The sequence below is a fragment of the Chamaea fasciata genome, unplaced genomic scaffold (assembly GCF_029207755.1).
Source record: "Chamaea fasciata isolate MVZ Bird 193981 ecotype frontalis unplaced genomic scaffold, bChaFas1.0.hap1 SCAF_202, whole genome shotgun sequence".
In the NCBI taxonomy this organism is placed as follows: Eukaryota; Metazoa; Chordata; class Aves; order Passeriformes; family Sylviidae; genus Chamaea; species Chamaea fasciata.
The window spans coordinates 12,640-37,798 of NW_027094287.1; the positions used below are offsets into that span (position 1 = coordinate 12,640).

Genomic DNA, 25,159 nt, shown 5'->3' on the forward strand with positions numbered 1-25,159 from the left:
AATGCAATACAATACAGAGTCACTTGCAATACAATACAAACAGAGTCACTTGCAATACAATACAAACAGAGTCACTTGCAATGCAATACAAACAGAGTCACTTGCAATGCAATACAAACAGAGTCACAGGCAGTGCAATACAAACAGAGTCACAGGCAGTGCAATACAAACAGAGTCACAGGCAGTGCAATACAAACAGAGTCACAGGCAGTGCAATACAAACAGAGTCACAGGCAATACAATACAAACAGAGTCACAGGCAATACAATACAAACAGAGTCACAGGCAATACAATACAGAGTCACTGGCAATGCAATACAATACAGAGTCACTGGCAATGCAATACAATACAGAGTCACTGGCAATGCAATACAATACAGAGTCACTGGCAATACAAAACAAACATAGTCACTTGCAATACAAAACAAACATAGTCACTTGCAATACAAAACAAACATAGTCACTTGCAATACAAAACAAACATAGTCAGTTCCAAGTCAATACAAACAAAACTGCTCACTAGACTAAGTGCCTAAGCTGTTAAGAGGACGCTCCAGAAGCTCGGGAAGCCGAGTGAAGAAAGCGATGACTGCCGGGTGACCGTGGCGATGCCTCCGGACGAAAGGCGACCTCGTCGGGTGAAAACGTCCGCTAGGCCGCCGAGACTCAAAGACTGCTGACGACGCAAAACACGCTAGAATGCTGAACTGCCCTGCCCGGCAAATGCTCCGGCGAGACCAAGGGGAAACCCTCTCCCATTACTTCAGAGGGACCCATCCCACTAGGGCCCTCTCTTCTAAGCTAATGTGAAATTGCCTCCCACTTCCAAAGTTCTTTCCCCTGCACCCAAACACAAGCCCCAACACTTATCTTTCGGAAGACGAGCGGACAAAATCCATCCTCCGAGGACTTCGGCACTGCCGTATCCAAACTTAGGCTCCGCACCTCCTTTCAATACCTAAGACAACAAAGTACAAACTGTGAAAATTGTGTGACAGGAAACTAATCCCCAGGCTTTCCAAGCACCTCTGCCCCAACTCACCTCAGATACTGATTTGGCTCCACAGTTTACCCAGAGGGTACCTGCAAAAGGAAAAGGTACACATTTAGCATGCTGCTACACACCCCATGCCTATGGATCACCCCTAATGCCTAAAAGCCAACTTACCCGCTTGCCCCTAATCCTTGCCATGTGTAGGACAGTAGCAGCACCTGCAAAGACACAAAGAAAACAGCAGGCTGAGTCACTGAGAAAACACAACCACCACAATCTAACAGAACTCAGTAATACATAAAGCTCAAGCTGATACCCACCAAGCCACTGGCATCCAGGACCAGGAAATCTTGCAAGTGGACCACCTAAAATGAAAGTAAATTAAACAGTGGATGTTAGAGTTACACCAGAAATTGAGACCTGAGCAATGACAGCAGCTTCCATCCACCAGTCAATGCTCACCTAGGCAGCTGATCCTGGACTGCCAAGCTCCCGCTTTACCTCCTAAAAATAAAAACAAAAAACAAGGCTGTAGCAGAGTCACAATGTACATCCCCCTGGCAAAACCAAACTGGGACTGACTTAAACTCACACCCACCTGGCCGCTGCCAGCCTGAGCCACGACAACCTCACAAGCAGACCACCTGAAATAAAACAAAAATCAACAGTGGATGGTTAGACTTGAGGCAGAAATGGAGAGCGGAGCAACAACAACAGCTGGTGTCCACCAGTGAATGCTCACCTGGCCCGCTTCTCCTGGACTGCCAATATCCTGCATAAGCTCCTAAAAACAAAGACAAAGGTCAGGGCTGTATCAGAGCCACCATTTACACCTCCCCTGCAAAGACCGACAGGGACTGACCTTCTCGGGGGAACCGACGCCACCCATAGGGGCTGCTCTGCCACAGGGTTATTCCATCTGCATCTGAAAGGAAGTTAGGACAAGAGTCAAAGGGCTGCAGGATAACTTGACAGCTCCACACATCTTGGGTCAATCTACAGATCCCACCTAGAAGCCAATGCACCCTGCATTTCAAATTTGTCCTATTACCCCTACACCCAGCTGTGCTGCAGGGCAGAGCAGCTCCGGGCCAAATACACACCCACACCCGTGACACAAGACGCAACAAACAAAGGGACGCGACAGGGAAAGAAAACTCTCGATGAGAGGAATGACCCTGAGGACCGAGAGAACTCGGGAGCAGATGACCGAGGTAAGCTGAAAGGAGAGCTGACCGGGCTCAGAGAAACCTGCAGGAAAAAAGATGCTAAGGGGATGACTTATCCCAAGAACCGCAAAGATGAACACTCGAGAATGCTCCGGTCACACTCTGCTACCTAGCTATGCATTCTTACAAGTCCTAATCCACCGGAATGGATGCTGGTGGTGCTCGGCTGTCAGTACAGCTCAGAACAAGACCTGGAAAGACATTGGACTGGATGCTTCTGAAGAGAGATACGATGCCCATGCCTGCCCGAGCTCCCGAGTCGATGGTCCGAGGGCATCGGCACCTGGCCGAGGAACTGAGAGTCCAGAGAGGCTAAGAGGGATGCCAGGGTTTTTGGTAGGCCCCTTGAAGGGCTAAGGCAAAAGACATGAAACAAAGAGTGCGCAACAAACGAGGGACACGACAAGCACCGGGACTGCTCTGCCCTGCACACCTCAGTGGAGAGATCAAAAGGGAGACTTTCCCTGTAGGAAGCCTAAGGGGCCGCTTCCTGGACAACCCCAGCTCCAAACCCAACTCAAAAACCACTCCCGGTTGAAAGCCGACCCGGCCCCCCACTTTCGTCCCCTCCGTGGCTCGGAGCCCTCCACTTATCTCTCAGACATCTGGAGATGCAGAGTCCAGGCAGGTGAAAAGGAAGGCTGGCTCTCCCTCAGGGAAATTCCTGCTAACACCAGGCTGCTCACTCTTAATCAGCTGCAATAAAGAAAAGCAAACATCACTGTGTGATCTTAGCAGCACAGCACCCAAACCCCAACAATTCTGCTACTCACCATCTCTTGAGAACGCCCAGGCCCTCAAGCCCGCTGCCTCGGCCGTGCTTGGAGAGTCATGCCATCGTCCTGGGGTAGGCCTGGATTAAGAACACACAGGGGATTTGACAGTGCTGAAACTTGACAGGACCCTCTCTCCTCCCTGCCTCCCCAACTCCTCAGCTGTTATCAAAGCCTACCTGGAAAGCAGCTTCAAACAGAGAAATTGAGGCTTGATCACACAGTCCTGTAATGCTTCTGAAGGGCTCCCAAAAAAAGGTGCCCAAGTTCATGATCTCATGGCAGAGGGTACTTCAGCAGAAGAAGAGTGGACCACCTAAAACACAATAATAGAAGCTTAGAGGTGCACCAGAAATTGAGACCTGAGCGATTACAGCCACTTCCATCCACCAGTCAATGCTCACCTAGGCAGCTGGTCCTGGACTGCCAAGCTCCCGCTTTACCTCCTAAAAATAAAAACAAAAAACAAGGCTGTAACATACTCACAATGTACACCCCCCCAGCAAAACGAAACTGGGACTGACTTAAACTCACACCCACCTGGCCGCTGCCAGCCTGAGCCACGACAACCTCACAAGCAGACCACCTGAAATAAAACAAAAATCAACAGTGGATGGTTAGACTTGAGCCAGAAATTCAGACGGGAGCAATAACAACTGCTTCTGTCCACCGGTCGATGCTCACCTGGCGCACTTCACCTGGACTGCCAATATCCTGCATAAGCTCCTAAAAACAAAGACAAAGGTCAGGGCTGTATCAGAGCCACCATTTACACCTCCCCTGCAAAGACCAACAGGGACTGACCTTCTCGGGGGAACCGATGAATCCCACAGGGGCTGCTCTGCCACAGGGTTATTCCATCTGCATCTGAAAGAAAGTTAGGACAAGAGTCAAAGGGCTGCAGGATAACTTGACAGCTCCACACATCTTGGGTCAATCTACAGATCCCACCTAGAAGCCAATGCACCCTGCATTTCAAATTTGTCCTATTACCCCTACACCCAGCTGTGCTGCAGGGCAGAGCAGCTCCGGGCCAAATACACACCCACACCCGTGACACAAGACGCAACAAACAAAGGGACGCGACAGGGAAAGAAAACTCTCGATGAGAGGAATGACCCTGAGGACCGAGAGAACTCGGGAGCAGATGACCGAGGTAAGCTGAAAGGAGAGCTGACCGGGCTCAGAGAAACCTGCAGGAAAAAAGATGCTAAGGGGATGACTTATCCCAAGAACCGCAAAGATGAACACTCGAGAATGCTCCGGTCACACTCTGCTACCTAGCTATGCATTCTTACAAGTCCTAATCCACCGGAATGGATGCTGGTGGTGCTCGGCTGTCAGTACAGCTCAGAACAAGACCTGGAAAGACATTGGACTGGATGCTTCTGAAGAGAGATACAATGCCCATGCCTGCCCGAGCTCCCGAGTCGATGGTCCGAGGGCATTGGCACCTGGCCGAGGAACTGAGAGTCCAGAGAGGCTAAGAGGGATGCCAGGGTTTTTGGTAGGCCCCTTGAAGGGCTAAGGCAAAAGACATGAAACAAAGAGTGCGCAACAAACGAGGGACACGACAAGCACCGGGACTGCTCTGCCCTGCACACCTCAGTGGAGAGATCAAAAGGGAGACTTTCCCTGTAGGAAGCCTAAGGGGCCGCTTCTTGGATGGCCCCGTCTCCAAACCCCCGCCCGGTGGAAAGCCGACCCGGCCCCCCGCTTTCATCCCCTCCGTGGCTCGGAGCCCTCCACTTATCTCTCAGACATCTGGAGATGCAGAATCCTGGCAGGTGAAAAGGAAGGCCGCCTCTCCCTCAGGGAAATTCCTGCTAACACCAGGTTGCTCTCTCTTAGTCAGCTGCAATAAAGAAAAGCAAACATCACTGTGTGGTCTTAGCACCGCATCGCCCAAAACCGAACAATTCTGCTACCCACCGCCTCTTGAGAACGCCCGGGTGCTCGGGCCCGCTGCCTCGGCCGTGCTTGGAGGGTGATGGCATCGTCAGGGGGTAGGTCTGGATTAAGAGCAGACAAGGGATTTGACATTGCTGATACTTGAGAGGACGCTCGCTCCTCCTCTCCTCCCTGCCTCCCCGACTCCTCGGCCGTTATCAAAGACTACCTGGAAAGCAGCTTCAAACGGAGAAATCGAGGCTTGATCACACAGTCCTGTAATGCTTCTGAAGGGCTCCAAAGAGAGGGACCCGGTCCATCACCTCATTGGAGAAGGGACTTCAGCATAATGACAGCAGACTGCCTAAAACAGACAAAAATACAACCTTAGAGTTGCACCAGATATTGAGACCTGAGTGATAACAGCTGCTTCCATCCACCGGACAATGCTCACCTGGGCCGCTTCACCTGGACTGCCAATATCCCTCTTTACCTCCTAAAAAAAAAGACAAAAAACAACGCTGTAACACAGTCATCATTTACACTGCCCCGGCAAAGGCAAACTGGGACTGACTTAAGCACATACCCTCTTGGCTGCTGGTATCCACGACCGGGACATTTCACAAGCGGGCCACCTAAAAATAAGAAAACAAACAGCAGATATTAGATTTTCACCAGAAACTGAGACCTGAGCAACAGCAACCGGTTCTGTCCGCAGATCAATGCTCACCTTGCACGCTTCACCTTCACCGCCAACATCCTGCTTTACCTCCTAAAAATAGAGACAAAGAAACAGGCAGTAACAAGGGCACCAATTACACTGCCCCTGCAAAGACAAACTGCAACTGACGTAAGCTGACACCTACCTGGCCGCTGGAATCCACAAACAGGACATCTCAAAACCAGACCACCTGAAAAAAAAAAAAAACCCAACAGTGAATGGTTACAGTTGCACAAGAAATTGACACCGGAGAAATAACAACTGCTTCTGTTCACCGGTCCATGCTCACCTTGCCCGCTTCTTCTGGACTGCCAATATCCTGCATTAGCTCCTAAAAACAAAGACAAAGGTCAGGGCTGTAACAGAGCCACCATTTACCCCTCCCCTGCAAAGACCGACTCGGACTGACCTTCTCGGGAGAACCGACTCCACCGATAGGGGCTGCTCTGCCACAGGTTTAATCAGTCTGCATCTGAAAGAAAGTTAGGACAAAAGTCAAAGGGCTGCAGGATAACTTGACAGCTCCACACATCTTGGTCAGTCTACAGATCACACCTAGAAGCCAATGCACCCTGCACTTCAAATTTGTCCTATTACCCCTACACCCAGCTGTGCTACAGGGCAGGGCAGAGCAGCGCTGGGCCAAATACACACCCACACCCGTGACACAAGACGCAACAAACAAAGGGACGCGACAGGGAAAGAAAAAATCTCGAAGAGAGGAATGACCCTGAGGACCGAGAGAACTCGGGAGGAGATGATCGAGGTAAGCTGAAACGAGAGCTGACCGGGCTCAGAGAAACCTGCAGGAAAAAAGATGCTAAGGGGATGACTTATCCCAAGAACCGCAAAGATGGACGCTCGAGAATGCTCCGGTCAGAATCCTCTCCCTAGCTTTGCATCCTTACAAGTCCTAATCCACCGGAATGGATCGTGGTGGTGCTTGGCTGTCAGTACAGCTCAGAACAAGACCTGAAAAGACAGTAAACTGGATGCTTCTGAAAATAAATACGATTCCCATGCTGGCCTGAGCTCCCGAGTCGATGGTTTGATGGTATCGGCGCCTGGCCGAGGAACTGAGGGACCGGAGATGCTAAAAATGATGCCGGGATTTTGATGGCCCCTTGAAAAGCCAGAGAAAATGACATGAAATACAAGACACTCAAAAGACACAGAGTGCACAACAGACAACTGACAGGACATGCACCGGGACTGGACTGCCCTGCACCACAGCATTGGGATCAAAATTAAGGCTTCCCCTTGACAGCTAACGGGATCGCTGAGTGGGGCTGGACGACGCTGCGCGCCGGACCGCACGATGCGGACGGGGACCGTTCTGCCTTGCGTGCCCCGTAGTTGCTATTGAAGTATAGCCGTTCCCTTCGGCTGTCCTAAGTGGCCCCTTAAGGGACACCCCTGCCCCTCTGGTAGCTGTTAAACCGGACCCATAAATTTCTGACACCCCTGTCGTCCTATCTCGAGGCCGTGGCCCCTGACTTATCTTTGAGATGACCGGTAAGGTGAATCCACGTTGGACTGGAAATAAGTCTGTCTCAGAAGGCCCTCCGATCGCCGATTAGCCTCTTAGCTATGAAAAAGAAAAATGAAAATCGATGCACGAATTTAGCGGCGCGTGCGCCGAATCCCGAGGGGGCGGCCGCTCGCCCTCGCCTAAGCGTGCCCGGGTCCTCGAGTCTGTGGCTTTGTCCCGCATCTAAGCCTAGGGCTGTTACAATGTCCGGTACCTGAGTTAGCAGGGGGCAAAACTGTAGGGCAGGTCTGTGAGCAAAACTTAGGTGCTCACATTTACGTATCTTAGGTGCTCTTCTGTGCTATAAGACAGATAAATGCAGCTGCTATTACTTGCAAAAAAGCCTTGGGGGAGGCCCTCAAATGCAGTTCATTCCTCATTTTGCTGCCTTCAAAACCTGCTAACTCTCAACCGGGTACCCTGAACGTAGTCCTCGCCTTACCGATCGGAAGCCTGGATCTCGGTCGTTGCCTCTGACGTGTACAGTGGCCCTTTTGAGGTGACAAATCTTCTGAAAGAATCTGGAAGATCGTGCTGGATGTGACCTATAACTTCAGGAGTACTGCTCCTCCTAAAAGAAAATGAGAACAAACCCAGAAATTACAAAAGCGCCTTTCCTCCCCTGAAGGTGCAAACAAAACCCCTGAACTTAAATACTCCCTGTATTTGATAGCATCTTCTTTGTAGTGTCCTCAAAGCTCCTGTTATTTGTAGGTGCCCAAAAACACCTAACAAAAATAAGCTGATAGAGCCTCTTCGCTGAAATGAGAGGAGAGCTCTTACCCTGGCTGATTCCCAGGAGGGAATGAAGCCCCTTGGCAAAAGCTGGGGTTAATATACCCCTGATTGGGCCCGCCCCTCGTTCCCAGAATGCCCGGGAAAAGGGAGGAGGCAACTCCCACGGGGTATAAAAGCTCTCGAAGGAGCTGCAGCTGTTTGGCTCCTCTGACTCAAATGCAAGGTAAGTACAGGGCTCGACAGAGAAAAAAACTCCTCGGGGTAATAATGCTATTTTTCTGTTTTGGCTGTAATGACTTCAGGCTACAGGGCAAAAATAAAACTTAGTGTTTTAGTAACATGGCAAGATAGTAATTTGGGTAATTTGCTGTTGACGGGGGTAATTATTCCTGGGTGACTGCAATTAGTATTCCACGAGTGACTAAGTAGGATGACAAAGAACAGTAAGATTATGAATGCTGTAAGGCTCATTAGCACCTCTAAATAAGGATATTCATGTATTAATTACAAAGGAAAACAAAATAAACTCCCAGGTGGTGTTAAGCTTATATATACGCCTGGATAGCTCCCATCTGAGATAGGTGTTACCGGGGTACCCGTTCGAGTGCAACTGAAGTCCAATTTTAAATCCTTAAAATGCTGAAAAAGGCACGGGTTCCTTCAACTTAAAATTAGCATATGGGCAGTTACCTCTGCTTAAACTGTGACGTGGAAAATAAATGGCTTGTGCCCCTTAACTTAATCTCCTAAAATTTTTGGAAAAGAGCAGTTTCCTTCAGTTTAAGTCTCTCCAGGGAGGAGAAAAAAGGGGAGTTTTCCCTAAAATTCAAGCCCTTAAAAAGCAGAGACAGCTAGGCCCCTCTGAACTAGCACCTCCCCGCCGGGGTGTGCCCAGGAAACCCTCTGAAGACAGGGGGCATTGTGGGATGAGGTCGAGAAAGATCCCGCAGATTGTTCGTTCCCCTGCGTGACCCTTCGTCTGCTCTGAAACGCTGGGGTGCTAGGCTTCCGTTCTGTGGAAGAGAACTGTTCTTCTTGTGGCCGGTGGCCGAGATGGAAGTTCTATCCCCAGAATTCCCTATGTCCTAAGTTTGTAAGTATTTAGGAAATTCTTCCCAGACTGTAAGCAATTACCAGAAATATTTACTTAGGAATCCTTACTGAATTGTGTTTCTGTTGAGGTCTTCTATGTATCCCTTAAGGAGCCAAGGGGGTTGCCAGGTGACTGATGTCTAATCCTGACCGGCCCGGAGCAAACCGGAGTCCTGCTGCCGGTGGCTGGTCCGCCCTAAATTACAGTAACATATTAATGTAATTTATAAGAATTCCCTTTGCCTATTAAACAAATTTTCCAGGATGATCCAGGGAAGAGATCTGCTCCATCCTTAGTTTGGGAAATGCCAGTTCTCAGATCCATCTAGGCAGAAAACTACTAAAAGTATTTGCTTGTTTTTTACTACATCTAGCTGTATGATGAAAATAGATGAATGGTCATTAGGTAAAAACTTTTCAGAGGGCAAAATATTTCACACAGATCCCATTTTGACAGTATGGCAGTTTTGGGGATTAGGAATCCCATCCCTAGAAGACATCAAAGAAATGATACTTTGCAACTTGATATTTAGAAATTGTCTTAGAGATGTTATAACTTAATATTCTAACATTATGAAATAGAATGGTTTTGGCATGTTGAAACTGGGTGATTCTGGTATTCCAGAACCCATCCCGTATTTTGCAATGGAGACTTTGAAACGTACATGTTTAATACTTTGAAACCTGGTGAACACCTATATGAAATGCAGGCAGAGTAATGTTTCTGAATCTAGATGGAGAGAGATGAGGGTTGTAGCAATGTTGCAAGCAGATTGACGGACATCTTATAAAAACGACATGTAACTGCTTTCAAATTAGGGGAGTTACTTTTTTCAATCTAGGGCAGGCAGGATTTTTAGGGTCAGAGGAGAAGTCTCCCTGCAAAAATTACCGATAGAAGAATATTTCACCCAAACCCAATAAACCAAAACTAGGATTCAGGGAGGGTACATACTACCAGTGGACTATAAAAACAGACATCAGGACCCGAAGGGGGTGACTTAACTTTCCCACAAAAGGAACATCCAGTCAGGTCTAAGGCCTTCTACATGGAACTAGACTTCTAGAAAATAGAATTCTGAATGCATCAGCATTGCACCAAGACCCATGCTACTAGAAGCAGAATGCCAGACTGGCCGTGGAGTGCCAAACACCTCCTAAAAACTGAAATCAGGAATGTGATAGGGTGAGTCCAGCTTGCCACACAAAAGGGCCACTGATGTTGAACAGAGCGCTATGCCCAGGAGTGGACTTATGCCATCTACAAATCTAAACATAGCTACACTTCTCCCAGAGCCAAGGTGCCAGAAGCTGGAACCCTAACTGTCCTTCGAGTGCCAAATGTCTCCTACAACCGAACATTACGAACTTCTAGGAGTGAGTTTCTGTTCCATCAGAAGAGAACCACCGTTCCTGCACAGAACTCTCTGCCACGGAGTGGGCTGCCAAATGATAAAATTAACTTCAGCACAGGACATCTGCCAGATCCAAACTGCCAGAAGCTGGAACCCTTACTGTCCTTGGAGTGCCAAATCTATCCTATGAACTGACATCAGGAACCTGATGGGGAGAGTTTAGGTTCCCACAAAAGACCCACCTTTCCTTCAGAGACCTCTGTGCCCCAGACTGGGCTTCTGCCTCTTAGAATTCTGAACAACACACTTACTCCCAGATCCACGCTGTCAGTACCTGGAAGCCTGGCTCCCCTGAGACGGCCAAATGGCTCCTTAAAACGAACAATCTGAACCAGGAGGTTTGTTTAGTTTCCCCAGAAAAAGGGACACCATTCCTGCACAGAGCTCTGAGCCCAGGAGTGAGCTTCTGCCACTTACAATTCTGAACACTGCTGCACTTCTCCCATGGCCAAGCTGCCAGAATCTGGAGCCCTAACTGTCCTTCGAGTGGCAAATGTCTCCTACCACCTGATATGAGGAACCTGGTGCGGGCAGTTTAGCTTCCCACCGAACAGAGGCACCACGGCTGCACAGAACTCCCTGCCCCGGAGGGGGCTTCTGACTCCTAAAAATAACTTAAGCACAGGATATCTGCCAGACCCAAGCTGCCAGATGCTGGAACCCTAACTGTCCTTGGAGGACAAAATGTCTCCTACAACCTGAAATGAAGGACTTGGAGGAGTGAGTTTAGCTTCCCACAGAAGAGAGCCACCGTTGCAGCACAGAACTCTCTGGGGCCAAATTGGGGTTCTGCCTGCTAAACATAAAGTCACCACAGGATACCTGCCAGATCAAAGCTTTCAAAAGTTGGAAATCTAACTGTCCTTGGAGTGCCAAATGTCTCCTACAACCTGACATTAGGAACGTGGAGAGGTGAGTTTAGCTTCCCACAGAAAAGAGCCACCATTCCTGCACAGAACTCTCTGCCCCAGACTGGGCTGCTAACTCATAAAATTAAGTTCTGCACAGGACTGCTACCAGATCCAAGCTCCCAGACGCTGGAACCCTTACTGTCCTTGGAGCGCCAAATCTATCCTATAAATTGAAATCAGGAACCTGATGGGGTGAGTCCAGATTCCCACAGAAAAGGGGCGACACTTCCTGCACAGAGCCCTCTGACCCAGAAAGGGCTACTGCCTGCTAAAAATAAATCCACACAGGATATCAGCCAAATCCAAGCTCCCAGAGGCTGGAACTCTAACTGTCCTTGGAGTGCCCAATATCTACTACAACCTGACATCAGGAACTTGGAGGGGTGAGTTTAGCTTCCCAGAGAAGAGAGCCACTCTTCCTGCACAGAACTCTCTGCAACAGAGTGGGCTGCTAACTGATACAAATAAGTTCAGTACAAAACTTCTGCCAGATCCAACCTTAGAGAAGCTGGAACCCTTACAGTCCTTGGAGTGTCCAATGTCTCCTACAACCTGACATTAGAAACTTAGGGGATGAGTATAGCGTCCCACAGAAGAGAGCCACTGTTCCTGCACAGAGCTCTGTGCCCGGGAGTGGGCTTCTGCCACTTAGAATTCTGAACAGTGCACATTACTCCCAGAACTAAGCTGTCAGAACCTGGAACCCTAACTGTCCTTGGAGTGCCCAATGTCTCCTACAGCCTGACATTAGGAACTTAGTCGGTGAGTATAGCTTCCCACAGAAGAGAGCCACTGTTCCTGCACAGAGCTCTGTGCCCGGGAGTGGGCTTCTGCCACTTAGAATTCTGAACAGTGTACTTACTCCCACAACCAAGCTGCCATGAAGCTGAAACCCTAGCTGCCCTTAGACTGCCAAACACCCCCTGGAAACTGACATCAGGAATTTGGAGGGGTAACTTTAGCTTTCCACAGAAAACACCCACAGTTCCTGCACAGAACTCTCGGCCACAGAGTGGGCTGCGAACTGAAAAAAATAAGTTCTGCACAGGACTTCTGCCAGATCCAAGCATCCGAAAGCTGGAACCCTAACTGTCCTGCGAGTGCCCAATGTCTCCTACAACCTGACATTAGGAACTTAGTCGGTGAGTATAGCTTCCCACAGAAGAGAGCCACTGTTCCTGCACAGAGCTCTGTGCCCCGGAGTGGGCTTCTGCCACTTAGAATTCTGAACAGTGCACATTACTCGCAGAACCAAGCTCCCAGAAGCTGGAACCCTAACTGTCCTTGGAGTGCCCAATGTCTCCTACAACCTGACATTAGGAACGTAGTCGGTGAGTATAGCTTCCCACAGAAAAGACCCACCGTTCCTTCACAGAACTCTCGGCCACGGAGTGGGCTGATACCTGATAAAAATAAGTTCAGCACAGGACTTCTGCCAGATCCAAGCATCCAGAAGCTGGAACCCTAACTGGCCTTGGAGCGCCAAATGTCTCCTACAGCCTGACATCACGAACTTAGTCGGTGAGTATAGCTTCCCACAGAAGAGAGCCACTGTTCCTGCACAGAGCTCTGTGCCCGGGAGTGGGCTTCTGCCACTTAGAATTCTGAACAGTGTACTTACTCCCACAACCAAGCTGCCATGAAGCTGAAACCCTAGCTGCCCTTAGACTGCCAAACACCCCCTGCAAACTGACATCATGAACTTGGAGGGGTGAGTTTTGCTTCCCACAGAAAAGACCCACAGTTCCTGCACAGAACTCTCGGCCACGGAGTGGGCTGCTAACTGATAAAAATAAGTTCAGCACAGGACTTCTGCCAGATCCAAGCATCCAGAAGCTGGAACCCTTACTGGCTTTGGAGTGCCAAATGTCTCCTACAGCCTGACATCAGGAACCTGCTGGGGGGAGTTTAGTTTCCCACAGAAGAGACCCACAGTTCCTGCACAGAGCTCTGTGCCCGGGAGTGGGCTTCTGCCACTTAGAATTCTGAACAGTGCACATTACTCCCAGAACCAAGCTGTCAGAAGCTGGAACCCTAACTGTCCTTGGAGTGCCCAATGTCTCCTACAACCTGACATTAGGAACTTAGTCGGTGAGTATAGCTTCCCACAGAAGAGAGCCACTGTTCCTGCACAGAGCTCTGTGCCCGGAGGTGGGCTTCTGCCACTTAGAATTCTGAACAGTGTACTTACTGCCACAACCAAGCTGCCATGAAGCTGAAACCCTAGCTGCCCTTCGACTGCCAAACACCCCCTGCAAACTGACATCAGGAATTTGGAGAGGTGAGTTTAGCTTTCCACAGAAAAGACCCACCGTTCCTGCACAGAGCTCTCGGCCACGGAGTGCGCTGCTAACTGATAAAAATAAGTTCAGCACAGGACTTCCGCCAGATCCAAGCATCCAGAAGCTGGAACCCTTACTGGCCTTGGAGTGCCAAATGTCTCCTACAACCTGACATCAGGAACCTGCTGGGGTGAGTTTAGTTTCCCACAGAAAAGACCCACAGTTCCTGCACAGAGCTCAGTGTCCCGGAGTGGGCTTCTGCGACTTAGAATTCTGAACAGTGCACATTACTCCCAGAACCAAGCTGTCAGAAGCTGAAACCCTAACTGTCCTTGGAGTGCCCAATGTCTCCTACAACCTGACATTAGGAACGTAGTCGGTGAGTATAGCTTCCCACAGAAAAGACCCACCGTTCCTTCACAGAACTCTCGGCCACGGAGTGGGCTGATACCTGATAAAAATAAGTTCAGCACAGGACTTCTGCCAGATCCAAGCATCCAGAAGCTGGAACCCTAACTGGCCTTGGAGCGCCAAATGTCTCCTACAGCCTGACATCACGAACTTAGTCGGTGAGTATAGCTTCCCACAGAAGAGAGCCACTGTTCCTGCACAGAGCTCTGTGCCCGGGAGTGGGCTTCTGCCACTTAGAATTCTGAACAGTGTACTTACTCCCACAACCAAGCTGCCATGAAGCTGAAACCCTAGCTGCCCTTAGACTGCCAAACACCCCCTGCAAACTGACATCATGAACTTGGAGGGGTGAGTTTTGCTTCCCACAGAAAAGACGCACCGTTCCTGCACAGAACTCTCGGCCACGGAGTGGGCTGCTAACTGATAAAAATAAGTTCAGCACAGGACTTCTGCAAGATCCAAGCATCCAGAAGCTGGAACCCTTACTGGCTTTGGAGTGCCAAATGTCTCCTACAGCCTGACATCAGGAACCTGCTGGGGGGAGTTTAGTTTCCCACAGAAAAGACCCACAGTTCCTGCACAGAGCTCTGTGCCCGGGAGTGGGCTTCTGCCACTTAGAATTCTGAACAGTGCACATTACTCCCAGAACCAAGCTGTCAGAAGCTGGAACCCTAACTGTCCTTGGAGTGCCCAATGTCTCCTACAACCTGACATTAGGAACTTAGTCGGTGAGTATACCTTCCCACAGAAGAGAGCCACTGTTCCTGCACAGAGCTCTGTGCCCGGGAGTGGGCTTCTGCCACTTAGAATTCTGAACAGTGTACTTACTCCCACAACCAAGCTGCCATGAAGCTGAAACCCTAGCTGCCCTTAGACTGCCAAACACCCCCTGCAAACTGACATCAGGAATTTGGAGGGGTGAGTTTAGCTTTCCACAGAAAAGACCCACCGTTCCTGCACAGAACTCTCGGCCACGGAGTGGGCTGTGAACTGATAAAAATAAGTTCTGCACAGGACTTCTGCAGGATGCAAGCATCCAAAAGCTGGAACCCTAACTGTCCTGCGAGTGCCCAATGTCTCCTACAACCTGACATTAGGAACTTAGTCGGTGAGTATAGCTTCCCACAGAAGAGAGCCACTGTTCCTGCACAGAGATCTGTGCCCCGGAGTGGGCTTCTGCCACTTAGAATTCTGAACAGTGTACTTACTCCCACAACCAAGCTGCCATGAAGCTGAAACCCTAGCTGCCCTTAGACTGCCAAACACCCCCTGCAAACTGACATCAGGAACTTGGAGGGGTGAGTTTAGCTTTCCACAGAAAAGACCCACCGTTCCTGCACAGAACTCTCGGCCACGGAGTGCGCTGCTAACTGATAAAAATAAGTTCAGCACAGGACTTCTGCCAGATGCAAGCATCCAGAAGCTGGAACCCTTACTGGCCTTGGAGCGCCAAATGTCTCCTACAGCCTGACATCAGGAACCTCCTGGGGTGAGTTTTGTTTCCCACAGAAAAGACCCACAGTTCCTGCACAGAGCTCTGTGCCCGGGAGTGGGCTTCTGCCACTTAGAATTCTGAACAGTGCACATTACTCCCAGAACCAAGCTCTAAGAAGCTGGAACCCTAACTGTCCTTGGAGTGCCCAATGTCTCCTAAAACCTGCCATTAGGAACTTAGGGGGTGAGTATAGCTTCCCACAGAAGAGAGCCACTGTACCTGCACAGAGTTCTGTGCCCGGAAGTGGGCTTCTGCCACTTAGAATTCTGAACACTGCTGCACTTCTCCCATAGCCAAGCTCCCAGAAGCTGGAACCCTAACTGTCCTGCGAGTGCCCAATGTCTCCTACAACCTGACATTAGGAACTTAGTCGGTGAGTATAGCTTCCCACAGAAGAGAGCCACTGTTCCTGCACAGAGCTCTGTGCCCGGGAGTGGGCTTCTGCCACTTAGAATTCTGAACAGTGTACTTCCTCCCACAACCAAGCTGCCATGAAGCTGAAACCCTAGCTGCCCTTAGACTACCAAACACCCCCTGCAAACTGACATCAGGAACTTGGAGGGGTGAGTTTAGCTTTCCACAGAAAAGACCCACCGTTCCTGCACAGAGCTCTGTGCCCGGGAGTGGGCTTCTGCCACTTAGAATTCTGAACACTGCCGCATTTCTCCCATATCCAAGCTCCCAGAAGCTGGAACCCTAACTGTCCTGCGAGTGCCAAATGTCTCCTACGACCTGACATTAGGAACTTCGGGGGGTGAGTTTAGCTTCCCACAGAAGAGAGCCACTGTTCCTGCACAGAGCTCTGTGCCCCGGAGTGGGCTTCTGCCACTTAGAATTCTGAACAGTGTACTTACTCCCACAACCAAGCTGCCATGAAGCTGAAACGCTAGCTGCCCTTAGACTGCCAAACACCCCCTGCAAACTGACATCAGGAACTTGGAGGGGTGAGTTTAGCTTTCCACAGAAAAGACCCACCGTTCCTGCACAGAACTCTCGGCCACGGAGTGGGCTGCTAACTGATAAAAATAAGTTCAGCACAGGACTTTCGCCAGATCCAAGCATCCAGGAGCTGGAACCCTTACTGTCCTTGGAGTGCCAAATGTCTCCTACAGCCTGACATCAGGAACCTGCTGGGGTGAGTTTAGTTTCCCACAGAAAAGACCCACTGTTCCTGCACAGAGCTCTGTGCCCCGGAGTAGGCTTCTGCCACTTAGAATTCTGAACAGTGCACATTACTCCCAGAACCAAGCTGTCAGAAGCTGGAACCCTAACTGTCCTTGGAGTGCCCAATGTCTCCTACAACCTGACATTAGGAACTTCGGGGGGTGAGTATAGCTTCCCACAGAAGAGAGCCACTGTTCCTGCACAGAGCTCTGTGCCCGGGAGTGGGCTTCTGCCACTTAGAATTCTGAACACTGCCGCACTTCTCCCATATCCAAGCTCCCAGAAGCTGGAACCCTAACTGTCCTGCGACTGCCAAATGTCTCCTACGACCTGACATTAGGAACTTCGGGGGGTGAGTTTAGCTTCCCACGGAAGAGACCCACAGTTCCTGCACAGAGCTCTGTGCCCGGGAGTGGGCTTCTGCCACTTAGAATTCAGAACAGTGCACATTACTCGCAGAACCAAGCTCCCAGAAGCTGGAACCCTAACTGTCCTTGGAGTGCCCAATGTCTCCTACGACCTGATATTAGGAACTTAGTCGGTGAGTATAGCTTCCCACAGAAGAGAGCCACTGTTCCTGCACAGAGCTCTGTGCCCGGGAGTGGGCTTCTGCCACTTAGAATTCTGAACAGTGTACTTACTCCCACAACCAAGCTGCCATGAAGCTGAAACCCTAGCTGCCCTTAGACTGCCAAACACCCCCTGCAAACTGACATCAGGAACTTGGAGGGGTGAGTTTAGCTTTCCACAGAAAAGACCCACCGTTCCTGCACAGAACTCTCGGCCACGGAGTGGGCTGCTAACTGATAAAAATAAGTTCAGCACAGGACTTCTGCCAGATCCAAGCATCCAGAAGATGGAACCCTTACTGTCCTTGGAGTGCCAAATGTCTCCTACAGCCTGACATCAGGAACCTGCTGGGGTGAGTTTAGTTTCCCACAGAAAAGACCCACCGTTCCTGCACAGAGCTCTGTGCCCAGGAGTGGGCTTCTGCCACTTAGAATTCTGAACACTGCTGCACTTCTCCCATAGCCCAGCTCCCAGAAGCTGGAAACCTAACTGTCCTTGGAGTGCCAAATGTCTCCTACAACCTGACATTAGGAACCTGATGCGGTGAGTCCAGATTCCCACAGAAAAGGAGCAACGCTTCCTGCACAGAGCCCCCTGACCCAGAGAGGGCGACTGCCTGCTAAAAATAAATTCAGCACAGGATATCTGCCAGATCCAACCTCCCAGAAGCTGGAACCCTAACTGTCCTTGGAGTGCCCAATGTCTCCTACAACCTGACATTAGGAACTTAGTCGGTGAGTATAGCTTTCCACAGAAGAGAGCCACTGTTCCTGCACAGAGCTCTGTGCCCGGGAGTGGGCTTCTGCCACTTGGAATTCTGAACAGTGTACTTCCTCCCACAACCAAGCTGCCATGAAGCTGAAACGCTAGCTGCCCTTAGACTGCCAAACACCCCCTGCAAACTGACATCAGGAACTTGGAGGGGTGAGTTTAGCTTTCCACAGAAAAGACCCACCGTTCCTGCACAGAACTCTCGGCCACGGAGTGGGCTGCTAACTGATAAAAATAAGTTCAGCACAGGACTTCTGCCAGATCCAAGCATCCAGAAGCTGGAACCCTTACTGTCCTTGGAGTGCCAAATGTCTCCTACAGCCTGACATCAGGAACCTGCTGGGGTGAGTTTAGTTTCCCACAGAAAAGACCCACCGTTCCTGCACAGAGCTCTGTGCCCGGGAGTGGGCTTCTGCCACTTAGAATTCTGAACACTGCCGCACTTCTCCCATATCCAAGCTCCCAGAAGCTGGAACCCTAACTGTCCTGCGAGTGCCAAATGTCTCCTACAACCTGATATTAGGAACTTCGGGGGGTGAGTTTAGCTTCCCACAGAAGAGACCCACCGTTCCTGCACAGAGCTCTGTGCCCGGGAGTGGGCTTCTGCCACTTAGAATTCTGAACAGTGTACTTACTCCCACAACCAAGCTGCCATGAAGCTGAAACCCTTACTGCCCTTAGACTGCCAAACACCCCCTGCAAACTGACATCAGGAACTTGGAGGGGTGAGTTTAGCTTTCCACAGAAAAGACCCACCGTTCCTGCACCGAACTCTCAGCCACGGAGTGGGCTGATAACTGATAAAAATAAGTTCAGCACAGGACTTCTGCCAGATCCAAGCATCCAGAAGATGGAACCCTAACTGTCCTGCGAGTGCCAAATGTCTCCTACAGCCTGACATCAGGAACCTGCTGGGGTGAGTTTAGTTTCCCACAGAAAAGACCCACCGTTCCTGCACAGAGCTCTGTGCCCAGGAGTGGGCTTCTGCCACTTAGAATTCTGAACACTGCTGCACTTCTCCCATAGCCAAGCTCCCAGAAGCTGGAAACCTAACTGTCCTTGGAGTGCCAAATGTCTCCTACTACCTGACATTAGGAACCTCATGCGGTGAGTCCAGATTCCCACAGAAAAGGAGCAACGCTTCCTGCACAGAGCCCCCTGACCCAGAGAGGGCGACTGCCGGCTAAAAATAAATTCAGCACAGGATATCTGCCAGATCCAACCTCCCAGAAGCTGGAACCCTAACTGTCCTTGGAGTGCCCAATGTCTCCTACAACCTGACATTAGGAACTTAGTCGGTGAGTATAGCTTTCCACAGAAGAGAGCCACTGTTCCTGCACAGAGCTCTGTGCCCGGGAGTGGGCTTCTGCCACTTAGAATTCTGAACAGTGTACTTACTCCCACAACCAAGCTGCCATGAAGCTGAAACCCTAGCTGCCCTTAGACTGCCAAACACCCCCTGCAAACTGACATCAGGAACTTGGAGGGGTGAGTTTAGCTTTCCACAGAAAAGACCCACCGTTCCTGCACAGAACTCTCGGCCACGGAGTGGGCTGCTAACTGATAAAAATAAGTTCAGCACAGGACTTCTGCCAGATCCAAGCATCCAGAAGCTGGAACCCTTACTGGCTTTGGAGTGCCAAATGTCTCCTACAGCCTGATATCAGGAACCTGCTGGGGGGAGTTTAGTTTCCCACAGAAAAGACCCACAGTTCCTGCACAGAGCTCTGTGCCCGGGAGTGGGCTTCTGCCACTTAGAATTCTGAACAGTGCACATTACTCCCAGAACCAAGCTGTCAGAAGCTGGAACCCTAACTGTCCTTGGAGTGCCCAATGTCTCCTACAGCCTGACATTAGGAACTTACTCGGTGAGTATACCATCCCACAGAAGAGAGCCACTGTTCCTGCACAGAGCTCTGTGCCCGGGAGTGGGCTTCTGCCACTTAGAATTCTGAACAGTGTACTTACTCCCACAACCAAGCTGCCATGAAGCTGAAACCCTAGCTGCCCTTAGACTGCCAAACACCCCCTGCAAACTGACATCAGGAATTTGGAGGGGTGAGTTTAGCTTTCCACAGAAAAGACCCACCGTTCCTGCACAGAACTCTCGGCCACGGAGTGGGCTGTGAACTGAAAAAATAAGTTCTGCACAAGACTTCTGCAAGATGCAAGCATCCAAAAGCTGGAACCCTAACTGTCCTTGGAGTGCCCAATGTCTCCTACAACCTGACATTAGGAACTTAGTCGGTGAGTATAGCTTCCCACAGAAGAGAGCCACTGTTCCTGCACAGAGATCTGTGCCCGGGAGTGGGCTTCTGCCACTTAGAATTCTGAACAGTGTACTTACTCCCACAACCAAGCTGCCATGAAGCTGAAACCCTAGCTGCCCTTAGACTGCCAAACACCCCCTGCAAACTGACATCAGGAACTTGGAGGGGTGAGTTTAGCTTTCCACAGAAAAGACCCACCGTTCCTGCACAGAACTCTCGGCCACGGAGTGCGCTGCTAACTGATAAAAATAAGTTCAGCACAGGACTTCTGCCAGATCCAAGCATCCAGAAGCTGGAACCCTTACTGGCCTTGAAGTGCCAAATGGCTCCTACAGCCTGACATCAGGAACCTGCTGGGGTGAGTTTAGTTTCCCACAGAAAAGACCCACCGTTCCTACACAGAGCTCTGTGCCCCAGAGTGGGCTTCTGCCACTTAGAATTCTGAACAGTGCACATTACTCCCACAACAAAGCTGTCAGAAGCTGGAACCCTAACTGTCCTTGGAGTGCCCAATGTCTCCTACAACCTGACATTAGGAACTAAGTCGGTGAGTATAGCTTCCCACAGAAAAGACCCACCGTTCCTGCACAGAACTCTCGGCCACGGAGTGCGCTGCTAACTGATAAAAATAAGTTCAGCACAGGACTTCTGCCAGATCCAAGCATCCAGAAGCTGGAACCCTTACTGGCCTTGGAGCGCCAAATGTCTCCTGCAGCCTGACATCAGGAACCTGCTGGGGTGAGTTTTGTTTCCCACAGAAAAGACCCACAGTTCCTGCACAGAGCTCTGTGACCGGGAGTGGGCTTCTGCCAATTAGAATTCTGAACAGTGCACATTACTCCCAGAACCAAGCTGTCAGAAGCTGGAACCCTAACTGTCCTTGGAGTGCCCAATGTCTCCTAAAACCTGCCATTAGGAACTTAGAGGGTGAGTATAGCTTCCCACAGAAGAGAGCCACTGTTCCTGCACAGAGTTCTGTGCCCGGAAGTGGGCTTCTGCCACTTAGAATTCTGAACACTGCTGCACTTCTCCCATAGCCAAGCTCCCAGAAGCTGGAACCCTAACTGTCCTGCGAGTGCCCAATGTCTCCTACAACCTGACATTAGGAACTTAGTCGGTGAGTATAGCTTCCCACAGAAGAGAGCCACTGTTCCTGCACAGAGCTCTGTGCCCGGGAGTGGGCTTCTGCCACTTAGAATTCTGAACAGTGTACTTCCTCCCACAACCAAGCTGCCATGAAGCTGAAACCCTAGCTGCCCTTAGACTACCAAACACCCCCTGCAAACTGACATCAGGAACTTGGAGGGGTGAGTTTAGCTTTCCACAGGAAAGACCCACCGTTCCTGCACAGAGCTCTGTGCCCGGGAGTGGGCTTCTGCCACTTAGAATTCTGAACACTGCCGCATTTCTCCCATATCCAAGCTCCCAGAAGCTGGAACCCTAACTGTCCTGCGACTGCCAAATGTCTCCTACGACCTGACATTAGGAACTTCGGGGGGTGAGTTTAGCTTCCCACAGAAGAGAGCCACTGTTCCTGCACAGAGCTCTGTGCCCCGGAGTGGGCTTCTGCCACTTAGAATTCTGAACAGTGTACTTACTCCCACAACCAAGCTGCCATGAAGCTGAAACGCTAGCTGCCCTTAGACTGCCAAACACCCCCTGCAAACTGACATCAGGAACTTGGAGGGGTGAGTTTAGCTTTCCACAGAAAAGACCCACCGTTCCTGCACAGAACTCTCGGCCACGGAGTGGGCTGCTAACTGATAAAAATAAGTTCAGCACAGGACTTTCGCCAGATCCAAGCATCCAGGAGCTGGAACCCTTACTGTCCTTGGAGTGCCAAATGTCTCCTACAGCCTGACATCAGGAACCTGCTGGGGTGAGTTTAGTTTCCCACAGAAAAGACCCACTGTTCCTGCACAGAGCTCTGTGCCCCGGAGTGGGCTTCTGCCACTTAGAATTCTGAACAGTGCACATTACTCCCAGAACCAAGCTGTCAGAAGCTGGAACCCTAACTGTCCTTGGAGTGCCCAATGTCTCCTACAACCTGACATTAGGAACTTCTGGGGGTGAGTATAGCTTCCCACAGAAGAGAGCCACTGTTCCTGCACAGAGCTCTGTGCCCGGGAGTGGGCTTCTGCCACTTAGAATTCTGAACACTGCCGCACTTCTCCCATATGCAAGCTCCCAGAAGCTGGAACCCTAACTGTCCTGCGACTGCCAAATGTCTCCTACGACCTGACATTAGGAACTTCGGGGGGTGAGTTTAGCTTCCCACGGAAGAGACCCACAGTTCCTGCACAGAGCTCTGTGCCCGGGAGTGGGCTTCTGCCACTTAGAATTCAGAACAGTGCACATTACTCGCAGAACCAAGCTCCCAGAAGCTGGAACCCTAACTGTCCTTGGAGTGCCCAATGTCTCCTACGACCTGATATTAGGAACTTAATCGGTGAGTATAGCTTCCCACAGAAGAGAGCCACTGTTCCTGCACAGAGCTCTGTGCCCGGGAGTGGGCTTCTGCCACTTAGAATTCTGACCACTGTACTTACTCCCACAACCAAGCTGCCATGAAGCTGAAACCCTAGCTGCCCTTAGACTGCCAAACACCCCCTGCAAACTGACATCAGGAACTTGGAGGGGTGAGTTTAGCTTTCCACAGAAAAGACCTACCGTTCCTGCACAGAACTCTCGGCCACGGAGTGGGCTGCTAACTGATAAAAATAAGTTCAGCACAGGACTTCTGCCAGATGCAAGCATCCAGAAGATGGAACCCTTACTGTCCTTGGAGTGCCAAATGTCTCCTACAGCCTGACATCAGGAACCTGCTGGGGTGAGTTTAGTTTCCCACAGAAAAGACCCACCGTTCCTGCACAGAGCTCTGTGCCCAGGAGTGGGCTTCTGCCACTTAGAATTCTGAACACTGCTGCACTTCTCCCATAGCCCAGCTCCCAGAAGCTGGAAACCTAACTGTCCTTGGAGTGCCAAATGTCTCCTACAACCTGACATTAGGAACCTGATGCGGTGAGTCCAGATTCCCACAGAAAAGGAGCAACGCTTCCTGCACAGAGCCCCCTGACCCAGAGAGGGCGACTGCCTGCTAAAAATAAATTCAGCACAGGATATCTGCCAGATCCAACCTCCCAGAAGCTGGAACCCTAACTGTCCTTGGAGTGCCCAATGTCTCCTACAACCTGACATTAGGAACTTAGTCGGTGAGTATAGCGTTCCACAGAAGAGAGCCACTGTTCCTGCACAGAGCTCTGTGCCCGGGAGTGGGCTTCTGCCACTTAGAATTCTGAACAGTGTACTTCCTCCCACAACCAAGCTGCCATGAAGCTGAAACCCTAGCTGCCCTTAGACTACCAAACACCCCCTGCAAACTGACATCAGGAACTTAGAGGGGTGAGTTTAGCTTTCCACAGAAAAGACGCACGGTTCCTGCACAGAGCTCTGTGCCCGGGAGTGGGCTTCTGCCACTTAGAATTCTGAACACTGCCGCACTTCTCCCATATCCAAGCTCCCAGAAGCTGGAACCCTAACTGTCCTGCGAGTGCCAAATGTCTCCTACGACCTGACATTAGGAACTTCTGGGGGTGAGTTTAGCTTCCCACGGAAGAGACCCACAGTTCCTGCACAGAGCTCTGTGCCCCGGAGTAGGTTTCTGCCACTTAGAATTCTGAACAGTGCACATTACCCGCAGACCCAAGCTCCCAGAAGCTGGAACCCTAACTGTCCTTGGAGTGCCCAATGTCTCCTACGACCTGACATTAGGAACTTAGTCGGTGAGTATAGCTTCCCACAGAAGAGAGCCACTGTTCCTGCACAGAGCTCTGTGCCCGGGAGTGGGCTTCTGCCACTTAGAATTCTGAACACTGCTGCACTTCTCCCATATCCAAGCTGCCATGAAGCTGGAACCCTAACTGTCCTTGGAGTGCCCAATGTCTCCTACAACCTGATATTAGGAACTTCGGGGGGTGAGTTTAGCTTCCCACAGAAGAGACCCACCGTTCCTGCACAGAGCTCTGTGCCCGGGAGTGGGCTTCTGCCACTTAGAATTCTGAACAGTGCACTTACTCCCACAACCAAGCTGCCATGAAGCTGAAACCCTAGCTGCCCTTCGACTGCCAAACACCCCCTGAAAACTGACATCAGGAACTTGGAGGGGTGAGTTTAGCTTTCCACAGAAAAGACCCACGGTTCCTGCACAGAGCTCTGTGCCCGGGAGTGGGCTTCTGCCACTTAGAATTCTGAACACTGCCGCACTTCTCCCATATCCAAGCTCCCAGAAGCTGGAACCCTAACTGTCCTGCGAGTGCCAAATGTCTCCTACGACCTGACATTAGGAACTTCGGGGGGTGAGTTTAGCTTCCCACGGAAGAGACCCACAGTTCCTGCACAGAGCTCTGTGCCCCGGATTAGGCTTCTGCCACTTAGAATTCTGAACAGTGCACATTACTCGCAGAACCAAGCTCCCAGAAGCTGGAACCCTAACTGTCCTTGGAGTGCCCAATGTCTCCTACGACCTGACATTAGGAACTTAGTCGGTGAGTATAGCTTCCCACAGAAGAGAGCCACTGTTCCTGCACAGAGCTCTGTGCCCGGAAGTGGGCTTCTGCCACTTAGAATTCTGAACACTGCTGCACTTCTCCCACAACCAAGCTGCCATGAAGCTGAAACCCTAGCTGCCCTTAGACTGCCAAACACCCCCTGCAAAATGACATCAGGAACTTGGAGGGGTGAGTTTAGCTTTCCACAGAAAAGACCCACCGTTCCTGCACAGAACTCTTGGCCACGGAGTGGGCTGCTAACTGATAAAAATAAGTTAAGCACAGGACTTCTGCCAGATCCAAGCATCCAGAAGCTGGAACCCTTACTGTCCTTGGAGTGCCAAATGTCTCCTAC

The 25,159-nt window shown here is 50.6% G+C and overlaps 3 long non-coding RNA genes across 4 annotated transcripts in view; all 3 read right to left on the bottom strand.

The window, feature by feature from the left end:
* Window positions 1-237: 237 nt before the first annotated feature.
* Window positions 238-3,300, bottom strand: LOC136304834 (uncharacterized). The gene is made up of 10 exons (XR_010724845.1): window positions 3,176-3,300; window positions 2,997-3,076; window positions 1,857-2,919; window positions 1,737-1,778; window positions 1,593-1,638; window positions 1,457-1,498; window positions 1,315-1,359; window positions 1,169-1,212; window positions 1,043-1,083; window positions 238-958 (listed from the first exon to the last, which is right to left on the bottom strand). It is a non-coding gene; the product is annotated as an uncharacterized lncRNA (long non-coding RNA).
* Window positions 3,301-4,378: 1,078 nt separating this feature from the next.
* Window positions 4,379-6,081, bottom strand: LOC136304837 (uncharacterized). The gene is made up of 9 exons (XR_010724848.1): window positions 6,017-6,081; window positions 5,897-5,938; window positions 5,753-5,797; window positions 5,617-5,658; window positions 5,473-5,521; window positions 5,341-5,382; window positions 5,116-5,250; window positions 4,929-5,008; window positions 4,379-4,851 (listed from the first exon to the last, which is right to left on the bottom strand). It is a non-coding gene; the product is annotated as an uncharacterized lncRNA (long non-coding RNA).
* A 6-nt stretch (window positions 6,082-6,087) lies between these two features.
* LOC136304838 (uncharacterized) overlaps window positions 6,088-25,159 on the bottom strand; it is a 69,542-nt gene continuing 50,470 nt past the window's right edge. Inside the window, exons 1-3 of one of the 2 annotated variants that reach the window (XR_010724849.1) lie at window positions 7,922-7,935; window positions 7,581-7,709; window positions 6,088-7,195 (exon numbers count right to left, since the gene is read on the bottom strand). This is a non-coding gene — a long non-coding RNA (uncharacterized lncRNA). Of the gene's footprint in view, window positions 7,196-7,580; window positions 7,710-7,921; window positions 7,936-25,159 lie in introns of those variants that run through there. The other variant, XR_010724850.1, reaches the window with a different exon arrangement.